Here is a 12,417-nt window from a genome sequence, read left to right on the forward strand (position 1 = left end):
TCAGGTCCTGCCCGGACAGCTCAGTGATGAAGCTACCCCACCACCCTTTTGTCTACTATGTCAGCAGTTACATCACTTACTCTGGATATGAAAGATCCGAGGATTCATCATGCTCCTCCACCGGGGAGGAATGTATACTCTTGTCGCTACAGATGCACATTAACTGTTAAGCTTGGGCTATCTTATGGTAATTGTGGTTGATTTCTCTCAGCTACCTTCCCCTTCCCACTGAAGTGATCAGTCCCCTCATTCCAGACAGTCAAACTACATGGTGAGGAAAACATCGCCAGTTAGCCAGACATCCTCCATCAGCCTGACCTATGTCTCTTTCCTCCCCTTCAAAGCCCCAGGACAAGTGCTTCCAGGCGCCATTAAGCCATAAAGCCCAAAGCTCCTCAAGGGACTGTTACGGGGTTTATTCTTTAGAGCGAGCTGCAGGAGAACGCGCAAGCCTGGGAGAATGGGCACATGTAGAACTCTAAGGAGACAGGGGGACAGAAGGCCGCACATCCACAGTCCTCCAGCCGTGAATCCCCCATAGATTGATGGCAGTGCATCGCTCAGCACAAAAGGACCAGGCAGAAACCCCACCGCCCTCCCACCTCAGCGGTCGCCATCCTCCAGCCTGACCCGACTCCCCCCTCCCGTCATGGCGGCCGCTCCCCTACCGCCTCACGTGACTGCTTAGGCTGGGGAAGGAGGTGGGAGCGGTCACGTGGCGCCACGGCCGCGCGGGAGCGGTGCGCGCTGCCGCCGCAGCCGCTGAAGGCACGGGGCAGGCGGAGAGGCGATGCCGCCGCCGCGTCCCGCTGGTCGCCGCCGCCGCGGTGAGTGCGGGGTGGCGGCTCCGGGGTTCTGAGGGACACGGTTGGGGGATAGGCGAACCGGCGCCGGTGTAAGGGGCAGCCCTCTAGGCGTGAGGAGTGGGGCTGGTGGCGGCATCAGGCCGGACCCTGCGGGTTTCCCGCCTGCCCTAAGGGAAGCGGCGGAATCTGGCTGAGGTGTAGCGAGTCTTATTTCCTGCCGGCCCTGCCCAGGGCGGCCGCGGTCGCGTTCAGGGCTTCCCCATTTCAGGCTGAGACGAGCGGTGCGGGCTCCCGGCGGCGGGCTGCGGCGGGCGGGTCGGTGCCGCATGGAGAGGACTACCAGGTCAACCTGGGAAGCACCGCCCGGGCCGGCGCGGATTGTGCCACATAGGGTGGAAAACAGTGTAATTCTTATTTCTTTTAGTCTTTAAATGTGTGTGGAGGAGCAGCAGTAGTATCCCGCCTGCAGGCAGGCTGAAACTATGCAACTGTCAGCCCGAAACGTGAGGATCTGTGCGTTAGTTTTGCTGCTCCTTTCATTGATTGGTCTGCAGGGCGAGGGCAGTCGTTGCGCTGTGGAGGGCTGACTGACTCCGTGGTGTGATAAAGCTTTTCTTATCCTTATGACTGGGAAATTTATTTTGAAACAGTTTCTCGTGTTTTTTTTTTTTTTTGTTTTTTGTTTTTTTTTGGTTTGTTGTTTTTTTTTGTTTGTTTGTTTTCTTTCCTTGTGGTTTTCAGTGTATACTTTGCAACATTGAGACTCCCTTTTCCTCTTAGCAAATACGTGTTATTCTGTGTGGCTGGTCTCCAGCCCTTGTAGTCAGCTCCCATTGCCATGTGGTATTTTTCTTTCTTTTTTTTTTTCTTTCCGTAGCTTAAATCTTTATAAGGAAGGCTGTAATAGAAATGCGGATGGCTCATTAGCTGTCTCCAAGTTACTTGCAAAGCAAAAGAAAGGTTCTCTCATTCCCTGTTTGCATGCAAACAGATGGAGCTGAGCAAGCAACCTGCTGGTAGTGGGGAGCTAAGCAGGCCGGACTCTGCTGTAATGTGGCACTGGAAGCAAACTGCATTCAGAAGCTGCCTTTCCAGAGAGCTGCTTGACCTTCATTCACTTCTTTTTATAGGTGTCAGCCTTAAAACTGCCATTGAGACTAATTAAAAGACTAATGCTTTCTAGTACAGCATCTCTGCCAAACTGTATCATGAGATGTTTTCACTATCAGTTGCAGGACAGCTGCTGTAGACCTAACAGAACTTTATTAACTAGATATAAAGTATAGCCCCTACTCTTCCAAAGAAAAAAAATATCTCGTGATCTGGCTTTGTTGTTGCCCAGTAAACAATCTGTGCTATATCCGTTTGGTCCTTTGTATTTGGAGTATTGCTTTCTGTTTGAAGGAATGGTGAAATCTATTAATGCCAGTACAGTAATCATGCAGGTGGGCAGGATCAGCAGCACTCTGCCAACATGCTTACTTGTTCTTTTTAGAATTTTTCTGTAAATTTATTTCAATGTAAGATCAAATCCCTTCTTAGAAAGAGTAGTCTAAGAGTATACTCTTTCAAGAATATTCAAGAATTAAATATTCATGAATACTTCTTATTCTATTGTCTGCTTTTTTTTTTTTTTTTCCCTTTCATATAGATCTCATTTCAATAGGAAGCTGCTCTTAGACATCTTTGATGAGTTTAAGCTGATCCAAGTGCAGGCTGTGCCCAGGAAAGGATGGTACCAACCTCTTCCTGACAGTTTTTTTCTGCCCTGCTACTCTGTACAGAACCTCTGTGTATGTGAAATACTCCGGCTGGGATTTCTAGACCTCATTTTAGAGCAGCAGGCTCCAGATAAGAGGCTTTTGATTAACAAGCAATTGGCCTCTCCCACTATAACTGTCTCTGAAGAACTGCGTGCCTTCTGCATAAGCTTTTCCTCATCTCTTGGTAAGATAAGCTCCTGCGGAGTTTTAGAAGCTCTTCTGCAGCAGGGAAGGAAACAGATAATACTGCAGCTCTAATGAGCCTTCATCTCAGCCTCAGAGGAGGAAGCCAGCAGTCTAAGTGACATGTGTTCTGGTTTAAGAGATTCTGACTGCAGATATCAGGGCTTGTTGCCCATCTTCTGCTATCTAATCACTTTTGTCTAAGAGGATGCAAATTGGTAGTCCATTATGCACAAATTAGAGTTCCCGATAAGCTGCTGTGTGGCAGTAGTTGATGAGAATGGGTGAATTGCATGGTTCATCATTTTCATAGTGATGTAAAGTAACAGTAAGTGTGATTCAAGCTTTTTAGGAGGAAGAAAGCTCTGAAACAGCAAGGCAAAGGAAATAAAGGTAGATTATTAGTATTTTTAAAATTTGTCTTTACAAAACATATTTCCTCATGTAAATGCTAGGAAACTCAAATTTTTAGTGGTAGTTGTAGGGCATGTGTGTGGAGGGGCACAAACCGTGGGTCAAATATATGAGATTGGAAGTATTGGAGCAGACAGTAAAAATGGGGATTTTTGGATCTTCCAGCAAGAAAGAATAGGGCACTATGGGGGTGAAAAGAACAGAGGGAGGATCTCAGAACCTCAGCAGGTTCTGTAAAAAGGCTGGGCTCTCAGCAGCTGGGTGGTTGAATTTGGCACGGTGGCAGCTGTGTTTTGATTACTGAACCGGAGAAGTTAAGGGGAGACTTCCAACTGAAGGGAAAAGGTAACATTTTGGAAACAAACAAACCAAACCCAAAACAGTTGTTCCTTCTGTGACAGTTCAGTTTATTGGCTTCCTGAACAGTCCGATCTGCCTGGCTAGACAATACTGCAGTTACAGGTATCCCTAAAATGAAGTAATTTTCTTTAGTGCTATTCATATTTGAGAGGTGCTGCAATACAGCTGTTTGCTTGCTGTTGAAGAGCAAAAAGCATGTTTGTATATTTCAAGTGCAGAAATTAATGTTTATTCTTTCTGAAAAAGTATTCCAAAGGTGAAGTCTCTGGATTTCTAACTCTCAGCCCCTGTTAGAGTGTGGGAGGTAGATCATCCCTCTTGATTGTTATTGAAGGCTTCTTTTCAAAACATATGGTGGTTTATGGAGATGAATGCATCTGCTGTTGCAGCTACTGTGTTAATGTATGAAGTACTGTTAGTACAAAGGCCTTGGCTGTTAAGCCAGGGCTTAGTAGCATCAGTAAATGCATTGTTTAGCTCATTTTGTGTAAGAGTTGATAGTATCCACCACATCCTTCAGCTCTGCTGTAGCATGTTTCTCGTGTGAGTCAGCATTGTGTAGTAATTAGTGTAAATACTTTATTTGAAAAGTCTAAGAAACCTAGAAGTACACTGCAACAAAAAAAGGGGGAAAATTAGGAATCTGATCACACTGTTTCAATCAAAAGTTGACTGCAAGTATACAAAGTTTCATATATTTTGTTGTATGAACTTCTGAACTGCTTCCCTGAGATGTGAAAATATAGCAAGTCTGTAGGTTAAATGACTGATGTTCCTAAATGCAGAGTATGGATTGAAGTGCCTGGAAGAGTCACACGCTGTGTCTCAGCCCTTTCTTGTGCAGTCTAGGTTTTGGCAGCCTGATAACTTGCATGTTTGAAACTGGAATACACTGCTTAGGGATGAATCAGCTTTTCCACTGTTTACACTAGCTAGAAACCCCTAACGCAGGGAACCTCAAGATTTTGTGCTGCCTACTTAATGTTTTGTACTATAAGTGAGAAATAGGTGTGCAGGCTAGGGAGGAGTCTGGATTTCATTGCCCCATGCTGCACACAGGTAGGTACTCTGATGTCTTTGCTGGCTGTAAGTTCAGTTTAGAGCTGGTGAGCTGTTGTGGTTTTCTCTCTTGTGGCAGTAGTGGCATTGCAATTTCTGCACTTCTGACGCTGAAGGTTTGTTGTGACTGAGAAGTTATACTCTATCAGCTGTGCTACAGTGGCTGTGCGCATGCTCTGATCTCTTGCTGTGGAGCAGGCTACCTTGACAAAAACAAATCCCTCTTACTGTACAAGAGGGAAGGAATATGTGCATGGAGAAATGTTACCTGCTTACCTGCAATAACTTTTTGTCATTCTTAAGACTTCAACTATGAGACATTGGACCATTTAAGAAGTTGCATTCTAAATGGACAGGTTAAGCTAATAAATTTGCAGAGGCATGCTGAAAAGAGGGAACTTCAGTAAACATATCCTATGTGCCAAACTGATTTAAGGAAATACTTGATGAATGTTAGGAGCATGCTCATGGAAGTCTTCTTTTTAGTTTATGGAAAAATGTCCCAAGTATTACTTGGCTGAATGGCACAGATTTTCTTGTGCAGCTAAGGATAGCATATAGATGCTTTAAACCTTGGAGGTGGCCTTAATTAAAACAGAGATCCTTTTCCAGGAAGTGCAGATCTATCTTGTTTTGATACACAGCCCCTTATGAATCGACCTTTGTAGGTATTTTCACTGTTTTGTAAATTCCTGAAGTATAACATCAAGAACGAATTGGTCTCTGTTGTTACCTCTCATATATGTTAGAAGTGCTTTGTTTAGTTTTCTTTTTCTCGATTAGCTAATTTTGTCAGCATGAATTTCTTCTCTCTTGTGTCAGCAGACACTGAGACGCAGTGCTTGTGAAACAAGAGAGGGCTCTGTTTTGGATTGCATGTTGACCTGTACTAGCAATGTGTTGGAAAGCCTGGCTTCTAGTGAAGTGGGGAAAATGTATTTTTTGATCTGCTATTCATCTTGTTGCAACATCCTTGATTGCAACATCAAAATCCTGAGTGTGTTTTCCCATTAGAAACATTGGCAATAGATAATTAGAAGTGAATAATGGGATGGAAAAGGAGCAGTCCACAGTTCATTCCTAGAAGGGATTTCTCTGGAGAAGGAGAGACTGAGTCTGTAAGATCACATAGAAGGGAGTGAAAGACAAAATTAATTTTTAGCATAACTTGCAGAAATTTGCTCTCCTTAAAGGCAGTGTAAAATTTCTTTATGCTAGTGACTTGCCATTCTAATCCAACAGTTAATGTCCACAAAAATGGTTTGGTTTGGTTTGTTTTTTTCCAGAAGGTGGCTAATAGAAGGTCTGTTTCCTTACATATTTGGAAAACTCCCTACCCTATTGTTCACTACAATATTTAGCAAGGTAAGCTTATATTAAAATCATAGCTTAGTTTAGATGCGAGTAAAAGTGTTTTCATTGTAGGTATGCTTGTACCAGCAATGATAACTCTTTGTTAGTATTACTTCACTGTATTAAGTAAGGGGAAAAGAGTGAATGTTTCCTATACAAGAGTTTCCTATTTAGAAATAGATTTGCTAGGGGAGAAGAAGGTATGAGTTACTGCTGTTCTGACCCAGAGCTCTGCTTGGTATGTGTATCATCTCTGGTTATTGTGGCTTCAGAAGCTCTGATGTATTTGCCTTAATGTATCAGTCAGGTCTTATAGGTGAGAGCTGAGCCACTGAGTTGCTAGGGATCTCATCAAAATCTGTAGCAGAGCAAATAGTTCAACCATAATATCTCATGGGTCAGTCTGGTGTCTGCACAGGCTCAGTCAGTGATTTGATGAGAGAACAGATAGTAGGTTTATATCCTTAGGATTCCTCTCTTATATTAATGGCTGAAAACATTAGTGAGGACATGAGGGAAGTAGAGAGAAACCTGTGCACAGAAATTACTTCTGTTGAGAAAATGGATCCAAAAGCAGGAAGATAGGAGGGGCTTTTGGTCTTAAGAGTTTCTTATAGGGAAAAGTGAAAGTCCCATGCCTCTGCTGTTCCAAATGGCATGCGTACTGTGGACTCTATGCTAAAGCTTGGAGTGAAAACCTCCAGGTAAACCTTTGTTTCCGGACGTGAGGAATGCAAATGGATGTTGATTTCAATTCAGTGGCTACTTTTTAGTATTTCAGTTCCACATTTTTTAACAATGGCTACCTGCTAAGCAAAACAGGCAGGACCTGATGTATTGAGGAAATCTCTTAAGATTGTGCCATCTCTTAATAGCATGGAGAAATGTAATAGGAGTTAAGAACTCCAAGCAGTTTAGAAGGAGTTAAATATTTTTCTATGAGAGGCAGTTTGGGGATTTAAACTGTAACTTGTTTTAACCTCACTCACAGTTCTGCTGCTACACCTAATCTTTTTTTATCTTTAAACAGTTAATGTCAATGTAATATCTGTTACTCAGGCTGCATAAATGTATCTGATCCTGGGCTAACCAAACCAAGTTACAAGGGCAGACTGTGGAGCTACAGCAAGTAGCTGACAGGTTAGTGCTGTTTCAACCATAGGATTTTTTACATATTCAGGTGCAGTCTTTCCAAGTTTCAAGACTGATTTTGCATATGTCTTTTGTGTGTGGTGTTTTTTTTGTGTACAGCTGTTGATTTCAGTACTGTGTTTGCACAAGTGGATGATAGATGTCTGCTTGGTGCTAACTGCAGAACTGGGATTTGCAGGAAAAACTTGTGCAGAATGCAGTGCCCATGGTCAGTAGTCACAGGTTTAAGATTGAGACTGGTCAAGCCCGGTTTTCAGTGTCCCACTCCAAAGTACTTCAGTGAGGTCCGTTTTGCTGCCAGATTTGCTGCCAGCTTTTTTGGCAGAAGGGCTGTGCAAATAAAGTCTGGTGGGGGTTTTTTATTTTTATTTTTTTAGAATTGTGAAATATGTTTTCACTTTGCTTGTGAAAGACTGGAAAAAAGCTCAAAGCACTTTTGATGAGGATTTCCTAAGGCAAACAGAAAGCATACCTTGAAAATTTCAGTCAAAATATGGAACATTTATAAAATAAGTAATGATTTGGAAAATGAGGAGTAAAGGCTTTTTTTTAGAATTGAGATTAACGTACAAGTTAATGGTCATTTTCTCATGTGTTTCTGTAGCATCACCCGTTGATATTGTGATGAAGAATGCTTTAGAAATGCATTGATTGATTATGCTTTCCTAGTGAACAGAAGTTAAATGACCAGTCTTATTTATGTTGACAAATCCATGGATCCATATGGATCATGCATCAGCTGAAAAAGAGGGGAGGTGGGGGGGGGGGGGGGAGAGGAATACGGGGAGAAAAAAGCTCCCAAATAGGAAAAGAGATCATTGCTCTTGGGGCAGTGTATACAGTCAAATGAGAAATAACCTTGCAGCATTCATGTCCTAAGACCCATCCAAATTAGCCTGTTGTCATAGAGAGGCTTGTGTCTGTTCCCCTGTTCCCAGCTAGGACTTGCAAGCAGTACTCAGCAGCAAAGCGTTAAGTTTCAGGCTCAGCGTTTTATTGTTCGCTGAGAATGAAGACACCAACTGGATTTGACTGCTACTGCAGTAAATGTATTTTCACTATGTAACCTTGCACTGCTTCTTTAGTGCCGACTCTTCTGGAAAAAAGGTGAGTGTTCTTCTGTTCCGCTCTTCATGTAGAAGTGTGCCTGATCTAGTTATTTTGCATGTATCCGTGGATTTACTGTTATTTTGGTAAGCTTTACAGACACAAAATGCAAGGAAGAGCTAAGTAGATTTTAAACATTTAGAAAAGGTATTAAGCAGCTTACTTGTGTGTAGCTGACCTTGTAAGCTCTCGTACATTTTGCATTTGTATACAGTGCTGGAAGGTTGTTAAACTTGTATTTAGATACACAGATCTTTAATGTGAGAGAGATTCATGGAAAAATAAGTTGTCAGTGTGGGTTTTTTAATCTTGCTGTTTTCTAAACTGTGGGTGAAGAAGGAAAGACTGTTACAAAATGCATGCATCTTTCTCTGGAGACATACACAAAATTTTGGCTTCCTTGAGAGCTGGTTTTGCTAATGAAAAGAAAATCTCGCTGTTTCAATTGGAAGACAGTATTTATTAGTGACAAAAAAGGCAGAAGGTATTTTTAGGACTCTGTGAATGGCATGATGTGTATTTATATGCCAGATGGTTTTAAGTAACATCCAGCCAAGCAGCCCTATGGTGCAACACTTGTTCGGTGACTAGGTAAGAAAATTCCATGGATGTAACTGTGTTTTGGGAAACCAGTAGCTTTTCTGAGGGGGAATGAGGACACTGCAGTGGCATGAAACTGTCTACTGTATTGCAGTTATTTATTCAGTATTGAGCACTAGGATTTTGGTAAGCTCATTTTTTTAATCCAAGTGTACTTGCATTCTGTAATCAGGTTGGGCTATTGTGTTACTTTTCTTGATGCAGTGTTGTACTACTGATTGTAGCTAAAACTGGTGTTCCTTTCCGTTGTTTGTTAACATGAGATCCTGATGCTTATAAGACTTTTTCTGTCCAAAACTTGTAAATGCTTTTTCCATTAAAATTGTGTCCTTAAATGAGAGCCCTTGTGAAATATTGTCACTCCTTGGAGAGGAGGAGTATGTTGGGAGAAAGTTATCCTTTATCAGTAAGGAAAAAAACCTAGTATGTTTTGGAGTTGACAAAGAGATGGAAGATGTTACTACAGAAGCTACTTGACAATTTCTTTGAGAGAGCATTTTAAATGGAGGTGGGTAAAGAAGGAACTTCACATTTTGATTATAAAAATGCTTGTTTGCATTCACTCTGGTATGGCAGCCTGCTATGTAAAGCTTTTTTATTGTAGTTGAGAAATTCCTGAGAGCTTGATAACAAAGTTACATTCCCAAAGGAGGCATTTCAAGTTATATTCCACAGGATTAAAAATGACAGTATGCAGTATTTAGGTATCTCTGGTTAAGGTCCAAAAACTGAAATACAAATTCGTGTATAAGTGAGTCACTTGTCAGTGGTAAAATAGTGAGGGGTGAAAACCTAAGTACATAAAGAAGACTAATTTTTAAATTGTTCCTAAAATACTTTATCCTTTTTAGACTTAGCATGCTCATAGTATAGTTAGGTCTTCATGTAACTAGTCTATGTGCCTTTCCTTATCTATAATGTATAATGAACTTACTGGTATTGTAAGATTATTTATCTGTATGGTGTTGATCAAAATTCTGTATTCATTCCAGGAGATTTTATTTCAAGTGGCATGACACGGATTCATATAGCTGTGCTGAAATGATTAAGCTGTTGGCTCTCAGAGCTTTTCAAGTTACATTTAGAAGTAACTTACAGAGGCTAATTAAAAATAGATCTTAGTGTGTCATCTCATTAACATGAATGGGAACAGTGATCTTATGCAAGAGGACAGCCTGGGGCCCGCAGTGTATTTCTATGAGTGAGGGTTGCTGTGACTGGAGTTATATTAGTATTATTTTATTTTTTTTCCACTTTCTCATTCTTCCACCTTCCACTTCACTAAATAGCCTGGTTCTATTTTCTTGACTACATCCCTGTAGGTAGCACTGCAACAAGCTGCTGTTAGGTCCTCCCCAGCTATCTCTTCTGCAGGCTGAAGAAGCCCAGCATCTTCAGCTGCTTCTCATAGCACAAGCGTTCCAGCCTGTGACCATCTTGGTGGTCTTCCACTGAACTTGCTCCAGTTGGCTAATGTCTGTCTTGTACTGGCAAATCCCAAACTGTGTACAGTACTCTGCCTGTGGTCTTCCGGAGTGCTGTGTGGACTGGTGTAATTGCCATCCCACAGTCAGCTGGCTGTGCTCCTGTTGATAAGCCCTTGTTCTGTCAGCTGTCCTTGCTGCAAGGGCGTGCTGCTGGCTTATGTTTAGCCAGACCTCCCCAGGTCCTTCTCTGCAGAGCTGTTCCCCAGGCTGTGTCAGTGGCTGGGGAGATTTTCTGTCCCAGGTAGAGGACTTAGCATTTGTCCTTGCTGAATGTCATGAGGTGGGTTCCTGTAGGCAGCAGTCTGTCTTTACATGAGTAGTTACCTGCCTACAGCATGTCAAATATAGCCACTTAATTCATAAAGTACAGTGACACATCCATCCTGTAAGGCCATAAATTAATGGTTGTTTTCAGTTAAAAGCAAACTGTCAGATCCTATTTAGTGCCAAAGCAATTCAACAGGAGGTTGTGGTGTTTTGTTTTTGTAAGGAGTTAAATTGGGTTGATATATTCAGAGCAAAAGCCAGAGATATTAGAAAATGAAAGCTTAGTGTTTCATGTGCTCAAGAATCTATGTTCCTTGGATGTTGCTGCTAGTGATGTGTGGTGGAGTCTGAAACAAAAGCTGCCTAAGGTGTCCCTTTTTCGTCTTGCTAGTCTATTAACTGTGACTCTCCCTTGAGACTGGTTGCAATGTAAAGGATGCCTGGAAAAAAATAATTCTTGTGAAAGTGCAGAAGCCAGTGTAAATGGCATCTCTGTGTGATGAGTGTAGTATTGGAGTACTACTTCTTCCTAATCTGGCCTCTATTCATCCTACTGTTAACGCTCCTGTTTGCTAGTGATTCAAGAAGAAAACAGCCTGTTCATGCTGATGTTCGTTGTGGAAGGGGAGTGATGGTACTAGCCATAACATCCTGGAGGCCAAGAAATATGTAAAAAGTTAAGGTTTATTAAAAAAGCAAAAATGCAGTTGTAAGTAGTGTTAGTTTATATTCATATAGGTGTTTTTTTTCCTAAAATAAATCATAAAAAGCATCTGTAGAAGGTCATGCAGCAAATAATTATCCTAATACCTGTAGTAAGATTACATTTATTTTTTTCTTTTTTACTGGAATGTTCTTTTAAAATGAAGATTATATGCAACTGTGTGTTGGCTTAATATAGGTCCAAAATACACATGCAGTCTTGCAGGAAATCTGGGTAGTATGAGTTGTCTGTCTGTCTTCATCTTATTTTTCTAGAAGAAAAGCTGATCTTGGAAAAACTACAAGCTGACTGTAAGGTTTTCTCAAATAATTCTTACTCCTGTTTCAGAAACCTTGAGGTTAATCTGGTCCTCTGTTTGACCTCTGACAAACATGGATTTTGGCACAGTCATGAAATATCTAGTCATACAATGTGTTTACTAAACTGGTGAGGTTATTCCAAGCAAATGTCAGGGTTTAAACAGTGGCAAGTTATAGAGCCTGTAGCTACTTTTGCTCTTTAAGCCAAAATACTGGGAAACGTGGGTGGCTTATTTTCCCCCTCCATTAAAAATACTGAAGGCTAACACATTGGTTTAGTGTTAGTTGTTGCTGCACAGGTTACTAATGAGAAACTGTCCTGGGCTCTCTGGGGGAAGAAAGTTGTATCACTGGGCTGATTATTAAATGACTATAACTGATTCTGGGCTTGATGTATGAAATGAATGTCATGCCGGTGCTGTAAGGATGCTGTAAGAAGCTGGTGTAACATGAAAAGCAGTACTTCAGAGGCATTACTGATGCTCAAATCTGGCAGGTATGTTCCTGGAGGTGTTTTTTTTTCCAGCTTTGCAATTGATTGACTTTCATAGACTTTTACTGAGTTACTAGTATTAAATTGCTGTAGTTCTCTTAAGAAAAAAATCAATGATTTACTGCTTGTACAAGGAACTGAGACTTTTGTACTGGAATTTGTGGAAATTAGAGAGGAATATTTTACTCTTGGCATTTCTGGCATGTGGCTCTGCAAACTCATTTCCAAAGTTTTGCCAAAGTCTGAAAACTATCAGGCAATAAATATGTGACAGTCAAAACAGAGCAACAAACAGAGACTGAAAGGCAGAATATTTTGTTACAAATTCTTGGAATACTGTGTCTTTCAGT

Source organism: Pezoporus occidentalis, unplaced genomic scaffold (assembly GCF_034315485.1).
Source record: "Pezoporus occidentalis ecotype Australia unplaced genomic scaffold, CSIRO_AGI_Poc_V1 ctg23, whole genome shotgun sequence".
NCBI classification, from domain to species: domain Eukaryota; kingdom Metazoa; phylum Chordata; class Aves; order Psittaciformes; family Psittacidae; genus Pezoporus; species Pezoporus occidentalis.